This window comes from Octopus bimaculoides, chromosome 2 (genome assembly GCF_001194135.2).
Source record: "Octopus bimaculoides isolate UCB-OBI-ISO-001 chromosome 2, ASM119413v2, whole genome shotgun sequence".
Lineage (NCBI taxonomy): Eukaryota > Metazoa > Mollusca > Cephalopoda > Octopoda > Octopodidae > Octopus > Octopus bimaculoides.
The window spans coordinates 142,791,789-142,803,323 of NC_068982.1; the positions used below are offsets into that span (position 1 = coordinate 142,791,789).

General features: G+C 33.1%; 1 protein-coding gene across 11 annotated transcripts in view; it reads left to right on the forward strand.

The window, feature by feature from the left end:
• Positions 1–11,535, forward strand: part of LOC128247032 (glutamate receptor ionotropic, NMDA 2B-like) — a 1,034,258-nt gene that overhangs the window by 603,605 nt on the left and 419,118 nt on the right. For 4 of the 11 annotated variants that reach the window (XM_052965637.1, XM_052965639.1, XM_052965640.1 and 1 more), the window contains one exon: positions 1,086–1,150. The exons of the other annotated variants lie outside the window; for them this stretch is intronic. The gene's annotated coding sequence lies outside the window, so the exon portion shown is untranslated. The remainder of the gene's footprint in view (positions 1–1,085; positions 1,151–11,535) is intronic. 11 annotated transcript variants of the gene reach the window in all.

The window sequence follows — 11,535 nt, forward strand, 5'->3', positions numbered from 1 at the left end:
ATATATATATATATATATATATATATATATATACATATATGTGCGTACGTGTATATGTGAATTGTTTCTGAAACGTATGTGGTTGAGAAATGTAAGGAACAAGTAACATTAAGGATATGAGCAACATATAGAAGAATCAAAAATAATGTAGAACATATGTTACAGATTTTGGCATCTATCATTGCAAAGCAAGATCAATAATCACCTAACTATGAGTCTTTACGCATGTCTCTGTGTGTTTATCTATCGCTGTATAAATTTATTTGCTTGTCTATCTGTCTTTCACATGACAGGAATGCTTACTAAACTGTAGAATACAAAACTAAAATTCGACGGATTTTAACCTTTCTTTTCTCTCTCTCTCATATATATATATATATATATATAAGATGGAGGGGGAAACCCCACAGATATAAATCTAAGACATTTAAATTTAGAAAGAAATTAATAAAACCCTTTAAAATGTATGTATAGAAAATCAAAAATATTATCGGTGTCAATGATGAATTTCATTTTATCAGATATTTCAAAAAAACATTTGGAATTTGAAGTAAAAACAGTTTGTGTTTATCTTCTGCTTGTGGAATGTCTGGAATTGTTCATGGAATTTTTCAGTAAAATCTTCTTTAAATATAATTTGTTTGGAAATAATTTGGTATAGAGTTCAAGGTGTCAAAGAGAAAAAGAGGGGGGTGTAGTTGTCTTGTCTAAAAAATGTCAGTGGGTTCCTGCTCAGGGAGTGGCGTAAAATCATCTATTGAATGTGTTTTATGTCAGGGCTCTGTGTGTGTGTTTGTGTGTTTTCTATACTTTCAATATGTTTGAAATGGGATCAGCTGTGTGTTAATGTATGTTGTGATAGATGTTTACTTAAGAGTTCTATTAAGGAATTAAGGTTTGCCTTCCTTTTGGTGTGTGTGGGTTTGATCCGCGATGTTTATTTTGAGTGTTTCCAGAAGTGTGTATGTGTGTTTACGCCGTGTGTGTGTGTGTGTGTGTGCTGTTTTCGAAGTTTTCTTTGGCGTGCGTATGTGTGTGTGTGTGTGTGTTTTGCGATGTTATATATCAATTTTTCTTCCATGCAGCACTCAATTTCTCCCATGACCAATTATTGAGATGATTAAGTATTGAGATGTTTATCAACATAAAGGTAATGGATCACTTGACTTGTTTTCATTCATATATTCATTGTAAAACCTAAAATGTTCGCTTAGTTAGACTATTTACCTAGCTACATTCTCCACCCGGTTATTCAAACGTCAACCACCATTGTAACGCTGAGGGAATATTTGTGTGCATGAGTGAGTGTGAGAGAGAAAGAGAGAGAGATGGAGAGCGGTATAGAAGGATAAAACAAACTCCTACATACAATACTAGCAACACATGCAGAAACACTTCAATGTAAGCGCATTTATGCAAGCATTAGGCTCACACAAAGGTATGTCACAAGGAAACTGCTGCAGATGTCTGTGTTTCTTGTCTCGTTTCTTGTCTTACGTTGGTCTACATTCTCTCTCTGCTTATAATCCTTTCTCTGTATTCATATCTCTTTATACATCTCAGGATGTCTCATTCTCTCTGCAGCTCCCATATAAATTAGTTTCCATCCATACACACATACATACGTACACACAGAGACACACACATTTCATTTACTAATTGTTATATATAAAATCCATTATCAGGGTTTTAGTATGCGATCTTCAAAAGACAAAAGAAATTTCACTCTCGATGCTTTTGTGCTGTTTTGCATACATGCATACATTTATACATACATACATTCATACATACATACATACATACATGCATATATGTATATATAAATGAATACGCATACACATGTACGTATGTAAAAATGTGTGTATGTGTATGACGTTATGCGTGTGACTGTGTGGTACGCCTGAGCTTGTAGCTGTTATTGTTTGATTTTGTAGCTTTCTTTCCGTATGTCTGGCTGTACATTTGTATAGATGTCTGCTGATCATAAAAACTTAAAAACAAAAGCCATTTCTCTAAGCTAAATACCGCTATAGTTAGTTTTATTTAATTGTTTTCCTACAAACTATCGCCATTACTATCTCATATGTGAAACTGTAATTGTATATTGTGACACTTAGCGAATTAATAAACAAATCTTTAAAATATAATAGCTTCTCTTTATGATGTGATGGCTGCTTATAAATACAATAGTAAAAACAAGACAAGTGATAAACAACATGAACATTGAAAACAGTAGCAAGGTTTCAAATGTTGGAAACAAGACTAGCAATTTTGAGGGGAAGGGCCAAGCTGATGAAATCGATTCCAGTACTTGACTGATATATATTTAATAGAAAATGTCACTGTTCACTCATTATGTACAAATCTACTGGCCGTCATATGGTGAAAGTAAGCAATATAGTGCTGGTGTGGCTGTGTGGTAAGAAGTTGGCTTCCCAACCACATTGTCCTGAGCTCCATCCCACTGCATGGCACTTTGGGTATGTGTCTTCTACTATAGCCTTGGGTCGACCAAACCCTTGTGAGTGGATTTGGTAGACGGGACTTGAAAGAAGACCGTCGTATATATATATATATATATATATATATATATATATATATATGTTATATATATATATGTATGTATGCCACCCTACCATCGGTTAACGACCAATGTTGATGTGTTTACGACCTCATAGCTTAGCGGTTCGACAAAAGAAACCGTAGTAATTAGGGGGAACCTAATGCAGTGGACATTATAATTGTGATGGGAGAAGCCGATATGAGTGGGAGTGGAGATTGAATGAGTCCAGCCTGTTCCGAAAGGCAGCAACCATTGTAACTGTAGTAAAAGAAGTCAGTCTGCGTACAGCAGGAGCAGTAGATTAGAAAGCCATACTTCTTGTATGCCAAATACAAGTGTTATACAGTATCAATAGTTTAGGCTGGGATGAATTATCTCATGGATACAAAAATATAGACCAGAGTTGTTATCATAGATATGGCATGATTGTGCTTTCACCGGAAACGATTCACGCTGATAGTGAGACGGATGAATCGGAGCAATTGTGAGGGACTTAGATGTGTCGTTCTTACGATTAAATGGGGTGATGTACGTTTCTTCCTCTTACGGCACAAGATTCGCTAACCCAAATGAAATACATTTTAGAGGTCTCTGCTCTAGAGGTGTGGGTTCGGTTTGTTGTGCCAAGGTTGTGAGGGGTTGGTACAGGGTTAGGAAAATGTTAGGTTGGAATAAATATAGTTTTATGCGTAAAAGTGGGTGTTGCTGGATGGCACAGTATATTCTTTTACAGTAAGAACAGAACTGAGTCAAATCCAATCCACGCCAGAAGAGACTACATCGCCGCTATAGGTACATCGGTCAACTTATATCGGAATAATGCGATCTTATAAAGATCGAAAAATCCATGAATGAGGGAAAAGATGGGGCCCATGGGCGAAGTATTTCGATTGAAAATTCACATGCTGAACATATTGTTGTATAAAGCAACGTAACTTACAGCAAATTTCTCCAGGAGAATCTCTAAATGGATTTTAGCGGACGAAACCTAAACCACTTGTGGAATTGGCATCACGGAAACTGTATTGCATGCATGTATACATACCTCTTTTTTCACATGTGCATGTATTTATCTCCACAAACACACATACACACACGCACAGATATGTATATCATAGTCCGTATCAATCTCTACGAAAGCGGTTTATTGTGCTATTAGCAAAATAGTTAACTGTATTTATATTATATATTAACTAACACGCATGCGTCTCTCTCTCTCTCTCTCTCTCTCTCTCTCTCTCTCTCTCTGTCTATCTATCTATCTATCCATCCATTCATATATGTGTGTGTATGTGTGTGTATGTGTGTGTGTATTTGTGTGTGTGTGTGTGTGTGTGTGTGTGTGTGTGTGTGTGTGTGTGTGTGTGTGTGTGTGTGTCCGTTACTTTTTTGTTATACAGTATCGGTTTTATGTTGGAAAGACCGTTAAAACATCGGAAACACGTTTGCCTTATCTAGAAACGCTAACTTGATGGTGAGGTTAATATAAATATTGTTAATATTGCGTGAACCTTAGACGTGTATAGAGACATATCTTTTATTGAAAATTAATTTAGCATGTCAAAATTTAAAATGTTACCATAAATATTTACAGAAATATCGATAATTGTAAATAATATTTTCTTGGAATAAAAGGAAATTATATCTGAAACAATCAATACTTGTATGTGTTCCATCATTAAAATGGTTTGGTTGGGTTGCACATGCCAAAACGATTCAATGTATTCTCGAAACTTCTTGTCTACGATAGCTTTAATAATTCCTACATTTTGTTTCCATTTCACCACAGCAGAAACTTTATTCCATTAATGTTAGTACTAATAGTAACGCACACATTCTTTTTTCTAGTATATAAACTATATGTGACATTAAAAGTCGAACAATGATAATATAAAATATTGATGTAACCACTGAGAGCCATTATATTTTTCTACGATGTTCAATTGAAAAAATTTCCGAAGAAAATAGCAATAAGACTAACTTTGGATTCAAGCCATCATATGAAATGAAGATGTGTAGTTTATTCTACGATCCCCACAGCCAACGAGAAAGACTTAACCTACGCGCCCCGACCTGCTAGAAATAAAGCCAAATGTCTCTCTATTCAATCACACCCACAATTCGAACTCGGTGTACTCAATTGAAATAACATTAAATTAAAATAGCCATTTATGTATTATACTCAATATCTGCGCGCTGTTGAAAAACAGCAGTGTCTTATACAGAATCATACAGTGTATCGTACTTGTTAATATGCATGATGGCGCAGCTTTCCCGCCATAGAAAATATATTTGTAGAGATGCTGTGTTAAAAACAAAACATATAGAAGCGAGCACAGTGTATCTACGTAGAAATAGAAAAAAAAGCGCCATGCCTGTAAACAATATATATACGTTAAGTACGATGCATGACAAGCTATTTTACGCCCATCATTATTACAAAGGAAATGTTTATCCAGAATTCTATAAAACATTATGATATTGGATAAACTAGCCATTGTTAGGAAGTGGTCAACAAGGCTGCTCATCATATAACTGTGTAGAATTAGGATTAATGTAAATTTAAACTTTAATAACTAAATTTGGAGAAAATTCCACTGTTTAGCAGCCATTCCGCAAGTTCCGAAACAAAGAATATAGATTTATACTAATAGTTTATATTACTAGGTAACATTTATTTTATTGTTTCGTATCTTTACAAGACTTGTTTAATATATATATTAGAACTTAATAATAATGTTACACCAATATAAACATAATCCACGTCTTATTTTGATTTGATGTCAAGGCAAAGATCTCTCTTACTTCAAAATACAAATTTCTAATGAATGCAGCTGAACCTGGAAATTGTAAGTTGTAACTAATAGAATGCTATATTCCCCAACTGCAATGTCACAGTGAGACAACAATCGGGTGACCTATCCAAAGATTATTCTGATCAGGTTTATATGAAATATCAGCAATTGTAATTTTCGCAACGTCTTATTCCTCCAGTTATGAACGTTTTCCAAATAAGAGAGGTTTAATACCGTCCGTCATCTATGTTGTTGCAGAGGTTGCTACTACGAGATTGTAGACAATAACTTGTGGTCTGTAAAGTTTTCCATACTTAGTTTCACTTTATAAGTACGAGGCCCATGCAAATTCTTGTATCTTTAATGTGTGTTTAATAATCTTTATGCAATTCATAATTACCCAAAATACACGTTTTCATTAGAATAATCATTTCCTAATCCTTTTTTGATTTATTATGTATATATATATATATATATATATATATATATATCATGACCATTAACTGCATCATTTAAAATAAAATAAAATAAAACCCTAAAAGCATTTTCTGAGATGTGATTTTCCTGTTACGTGATACAACTTCCTGTTAATCTGTTGCCTATTCAGCTAATCTATACCTCCAGTGCCTTATGATAATCTAACATCAATGAAACGGTAGAATCGCTCGTTTATTGCGATGAAATGAACACATTAGCGTTACTGCTTTATACATAAAATTACTAATATGAGAAAGGATAATTTAAATATGATTTCGTACCTGAACAAGATTAATTGATTGATCATTATTAATGTACTTCGAATTCAATAGATAGTAATACCCCACAGGAATTAAAGTCGGAATGACCAAGAAATGTTAAGCTAATAATATTGAGAATTTGAACAAAATGAAGAAAGTGTTTCATATTTATCTCAAGGAAATCTGAGCTGACAATATTTTGAAATGACAAGGACGGTCAGAAGACACTCAACAAGGCCTCGTTTAGATCCTGCATTGAAATAATATAGAATGCCACACGCACTTATATATATATATATATAACATACGCACACAAGACCTTTAACATTATTATTAATCTGTTAGAAAATGAAATAATCTTACATTGTATCCAGGATATAACACTTCCTCCAGATCTTGTTTAGCTCTCAATGAAATATTTCAACATTACTACCTCATCACAATCTTCGAAAGCACTGACGTTGCTTTCAAAACATTTAGAAAATTTCCCAGCAAATCAAAATATTGCAAAAAGCCAAAGAAACGAGACGTTCTCTGGAGACATAATTGGATGGAAATCGATAATTGTAATCTTTTAGTCACTATATGCAATCAATACCATTGTCTGTCGGGGTTTACTTTAACTCTAACTTTCTCGTAGTCAAGAGAAAATCTAGAAATGAATTGGTAAATACTCAGCTTGACATACCCCACCAAATCATAAACGAAGGTTTTTCACTCCATAGGATAAGAAATTGGGCGTATTATCCATTTCATTTTTAGCCACAGCTCAGAGGGGATCAAGTCGATCTATGGAGGAAAGCATTTCCCTCGCGACCGTATTGTCTCATGAAAACCATGTGGATCTACATGAACAAAACCTTTCTCGCCTTAATATGATTGGGTATGTGTTAGTGGGCATTTGATAGTGATTTCTAGAAAGTCAAATTCCTTATTGGTGGTTGCGGTGATTTTGTTAATGGTAATATATTTAGCTCCGTGTCAGCCATGTCGAGCAGATCTATCATGTCAGGTTTTCCAACTATGAACAATCCATTTTATTACATTTTTTTTTTTATCCGGACACATTATATCAAGAAATGTAATGATCAGAATCTTATTGAATTGTGTCAGATGGTAGTATTTGTTCAGAGCGAATTTGACTGATCCTTCGTTGTCTCTTACGATCAGTTTCGTAGCTAAATCATTTCTTCGTATTTCTGAATATTTGAAATTTAATAGTAATCACATCATCGCTTCAGGTAATAGACGTATACCAGCAAAACATGTTATTAACAGTGTACGTTGTAAATTAATCTTCCTTGTTTACAAATTATCTTTCAACCGCATGGACATTCCAGTAAGTTTATTTGACTGAACGGCGCATATCTTAAATAAATTATTGTGTTGAGAGGTTTCGGATTGCATTCATTCTATTTTGATTTTAAAATTGAGTTCATTCTTCGAGTGATGCCTGTCATTTCAAATTATAAAACGGAAAACGTAATCCACTATCACTATTTACGTTAATGATATTTACTCTGAAACTAAACTACATACTGAAATCATACTCAAATGAAGAATTTTTCATTTTAATCGGCATCGAGTACCTTATTCGAGTTGTAAAATGTCTTCAAACTTACTATACAAAACGCTATAAAAATATAATAGAGACATAGTTACGTGACGTACGTACATACATGCATAGGTAGATAGGTACGTAGGTAAGTAGGAATACAGACAGACAGACAGACAGACAGACAGACAGACAAATAGACAGACATACAGACATACAGATAGATAGATAGAGAGATAGATAGATAGATAGATAGATAATTTGATGTAGTTTATGAAACACAACATTTAACTAATCTCCGGTTATATTTCAAAAGATCTACATGTAAAGAGAAACTGCGCTAAAAGCCTCAATTAAACTCCATTCTGGTACTATCAATACGGAGTTATATTATATGAATATAAGACGAATGTGGAGATAATCTTTTTTACGTTTATTCAAAACATGTTCAACACGTTTCATTAACAATTATACTTATTCTATAAGGAGAGAAAAAATTCTTACAAACACATTACCACGTAGTCAAATCCTTAGAAACTGCATAACTTTAATCTTAAGTAACGGACTGTGCTGTAGTACCAACAATCATTATTTTTGTTAATAGTATATCACTCTTAAATGATTGTATATTATATATATATATATATATATATATATGAAAATTTGTTTTGCGGTTTGTGAATGCACCTGAATATAAAAACGTGTAGTCGCTTTTAAATTTTGTAATAGATTTATTCAAAAACCAGACTGGTTTCGACCATTTTTTGCCTATCAATGACGCAAATATATAAATAAATGGTTTAGGAGAATTTAAAGTTACAAGATAAAACTTGGACAAACATGTTTAACCGATCGAATGTCCAAATGTTTAAAGAAATTTCAATGAGTTTCACAGGAATAGAATGTAATATCAATGTAAATGTTTGGAGAATATGATAACAACTGTACATTATTGAAAGTTCAGTCATAATGAGTATTTATAACAAAAAAAATTAAAGTGGAGACTGGAGACGAAAAGAGAAAAAAAGTAGAGAGAAAGAAAAAAGATTAAAAAGATAAGGTTTTTTATATATATATATATAGAGAGAGAGAGAGAGAGAGAGATAAAGAGAGAGAGAGAGATTCAGGTGGATATGGTACTTAAGTTGAGGCACCAGAATTTAGTACGTTATTATCCATGCAATTTCAAAGTAAGGTAATTGAAATCAAAATAAGCAACAAGGATATCCAGTGGTAATGCATTACGATCGTTTCATGCAACTCCACTTAATTGAAAAATGTAATCATTTCATCAATTTAAAGTGCAGAGCAATCCTCAGCTGCACAAAGACAGAATTTAATTAAATTAGAACAGATGGACACATTAGTATAATAATACCTAAAATTTCCAAGAAGTTAAGGAGATAGACAAAGAATATGTTGCCTCTACTACAGCATAGAAGTTAATAAATAAATTGTCAAGAAGACTCTGCCTGTCACTGATTTTATTGGTTTTTATGGGGTCAGTTTTTATTTATAGACTAGTTTATCAAAACTTGTATATCTATCTGTTGCTTATTTTGATTATATATATATATATATATATGTACTCTAGAGATACAATACATTTGAATGTACCGACAGCACGCTGCCACCAGATGCTGTAACACAAGTATAAAATTAAATTTGGAATTGAATCACTCACAGTTCTCTTGTTGACGTCAATTCACATGTTTAAAACTGAACTATTCCAAGCTCATTTATCTGGCGACTTTAAAAGGTAATGAGTACCATTTATTGTTCTGTGAATAACGAATGAATAACAGTTATAGTTTATAATATCTCCACCTGTTTGACTTTCCCTAGATACATTACATAAATGCGAACCTTTCTTTTGTATTCCCAGTTTTGGGTCTCATTATCATCAGCGCATATCGAAATTAGCAGGTTTGTTTTCGTAACTAAGATAATATCACTGTAAGTTTCAATTATGTTCAATTTATTGTGGATGTGATTTTGTTTTTAATTTTCTTTTGCTTCCTTCATTAAGAATAAACATTATTTATAGACGAAGGATATAATTGACTTGCGTCAAGCATTCTCTTTGTTTCCAGTTTGAATAAACGATACTGAATAGAGTTTTTACTCTCTTATCATACCAAATATTTTTTAAATTAAATATTTCTCTAGTTTGCTGTTGAGGATAAATTAGTTGTTTTGTTGTTATGTTTTACCCTCTTTTATTACTACGAAATAAGTTTGAGACTAACGTCATTTTTATATTCATCCTGTCTTGTTCTCTTATTTGCCTCAGTTATAGCCGCAAGCAGGTATTGTCTCTATTTTTTATTTCTTGACAACAGTAAATCATGAAAGACCAATAAAAAGTATAACAAGAATCAATGATACAGACAATGTAAAATAGAAGAAAGAGTCTTTTCTTTTTTCTTTCAAATAATTTGCAGCCTGAAATAGAATTGGCAGCTTCTTAAATTCATGTTTAAAAACACTATTTATTGCCGTATAAATATTTTATAGCACAAAGCTAGCCACTCGTTATGAGAACAAAACATTATTTTTTGGACGTAGAAATAAATTATTAATATTAATCTGTAAAAGTCTATAAGTTTCATGTTTTTCTTTTTTACCTTCTACTTGCTAGTTATCGCATCATAGTTATTATTGTTTATTAACTCAAAAATCTTTCTTACCAATCGTATTATTAGAACGGAAATATCTATGAAATACTAATTCGAAATTTGAAATATTTTGAATTAACTTTTTAGTAACTAAAATGATTAAAAATAAAGATTGTACCTCCTTATATCTTTAAATGTTTGTTTCGCTGAAACTATACAACTGAAATCACAGCAGGCTGGTTTCGAATTTAATGGTAATCATAGTTTCTATACCGGAAAGACATTTTGCAATGTCTTGAGATGATTATTACACTGATATTATTAACACATGCACAATACGACGGCGGGTTTGGCAGAATCGTTAGCACGTCGGACGAAATGCTTTGTGGTATTTTGTCTATCACTACGTTGAGTTCAAATTCCACCAGTGTTGACTTTGCCTTTCATCATTTCGAGGTCTATAAAAGAAGTACCAGTGAAACACTAGGGTCGATGTAATCGACTTGTTCTCTCCCCACACATTCAGGCCTTGTGCCTATAAGAGAAAGGATTAACACACGCATTAAGGCGGCGAGCTGGCAGAATCGTTAGTACGCTGGTTGAAATGTTTAGCGGTATTTCGCACGACGCCACCATCCGAGTTCAAATTCTGCCAAAGTCGATTTTGCCTTTCATCCTTTCGGGGTCAATAAAATAAGTTCCAGTTGAACACTAGGGTCATTGTAACACATTCATCCCCACCGCTTCCAAGCTGCACTTGTGGCAAAATTTTGAAACGATTATTAACACACATATTGGTTAAATATAACATCGTTAGTGTTACTCGATCAAGAATCTTGCAAGTCAACTACAAAAGCAAAGAAGAATGTTGTAAAATTTTCAGATATTTTTATGGTTATAAACCAATAAATGAACTATAAATTGTAACATAAAAGCCCTTGTACCACAGCAGTCATTGACTATTCACTGGTGAGGTTAATCTAACACAACTGTAATATGAAGATATTGAAATATTGAAATATTAGTTTCTTGTATTTAATGCTTTCTTTTTAATTACTTCCTTTTTTTCTGTCGTTTACTTGTTAATACACTGTGGCTATGCTGGGACACATCTTTGAAGAGTTCAGTACAACAAATTAGCCCCAGTATTTATGTTTTCTTGAATTACAATGTTACAAAACTTAAACAAACCAATACAGGTTATGGGTGGTCTGAACAAACAGCAACACACACTCACACATACACACTCACACACACACATACGCGC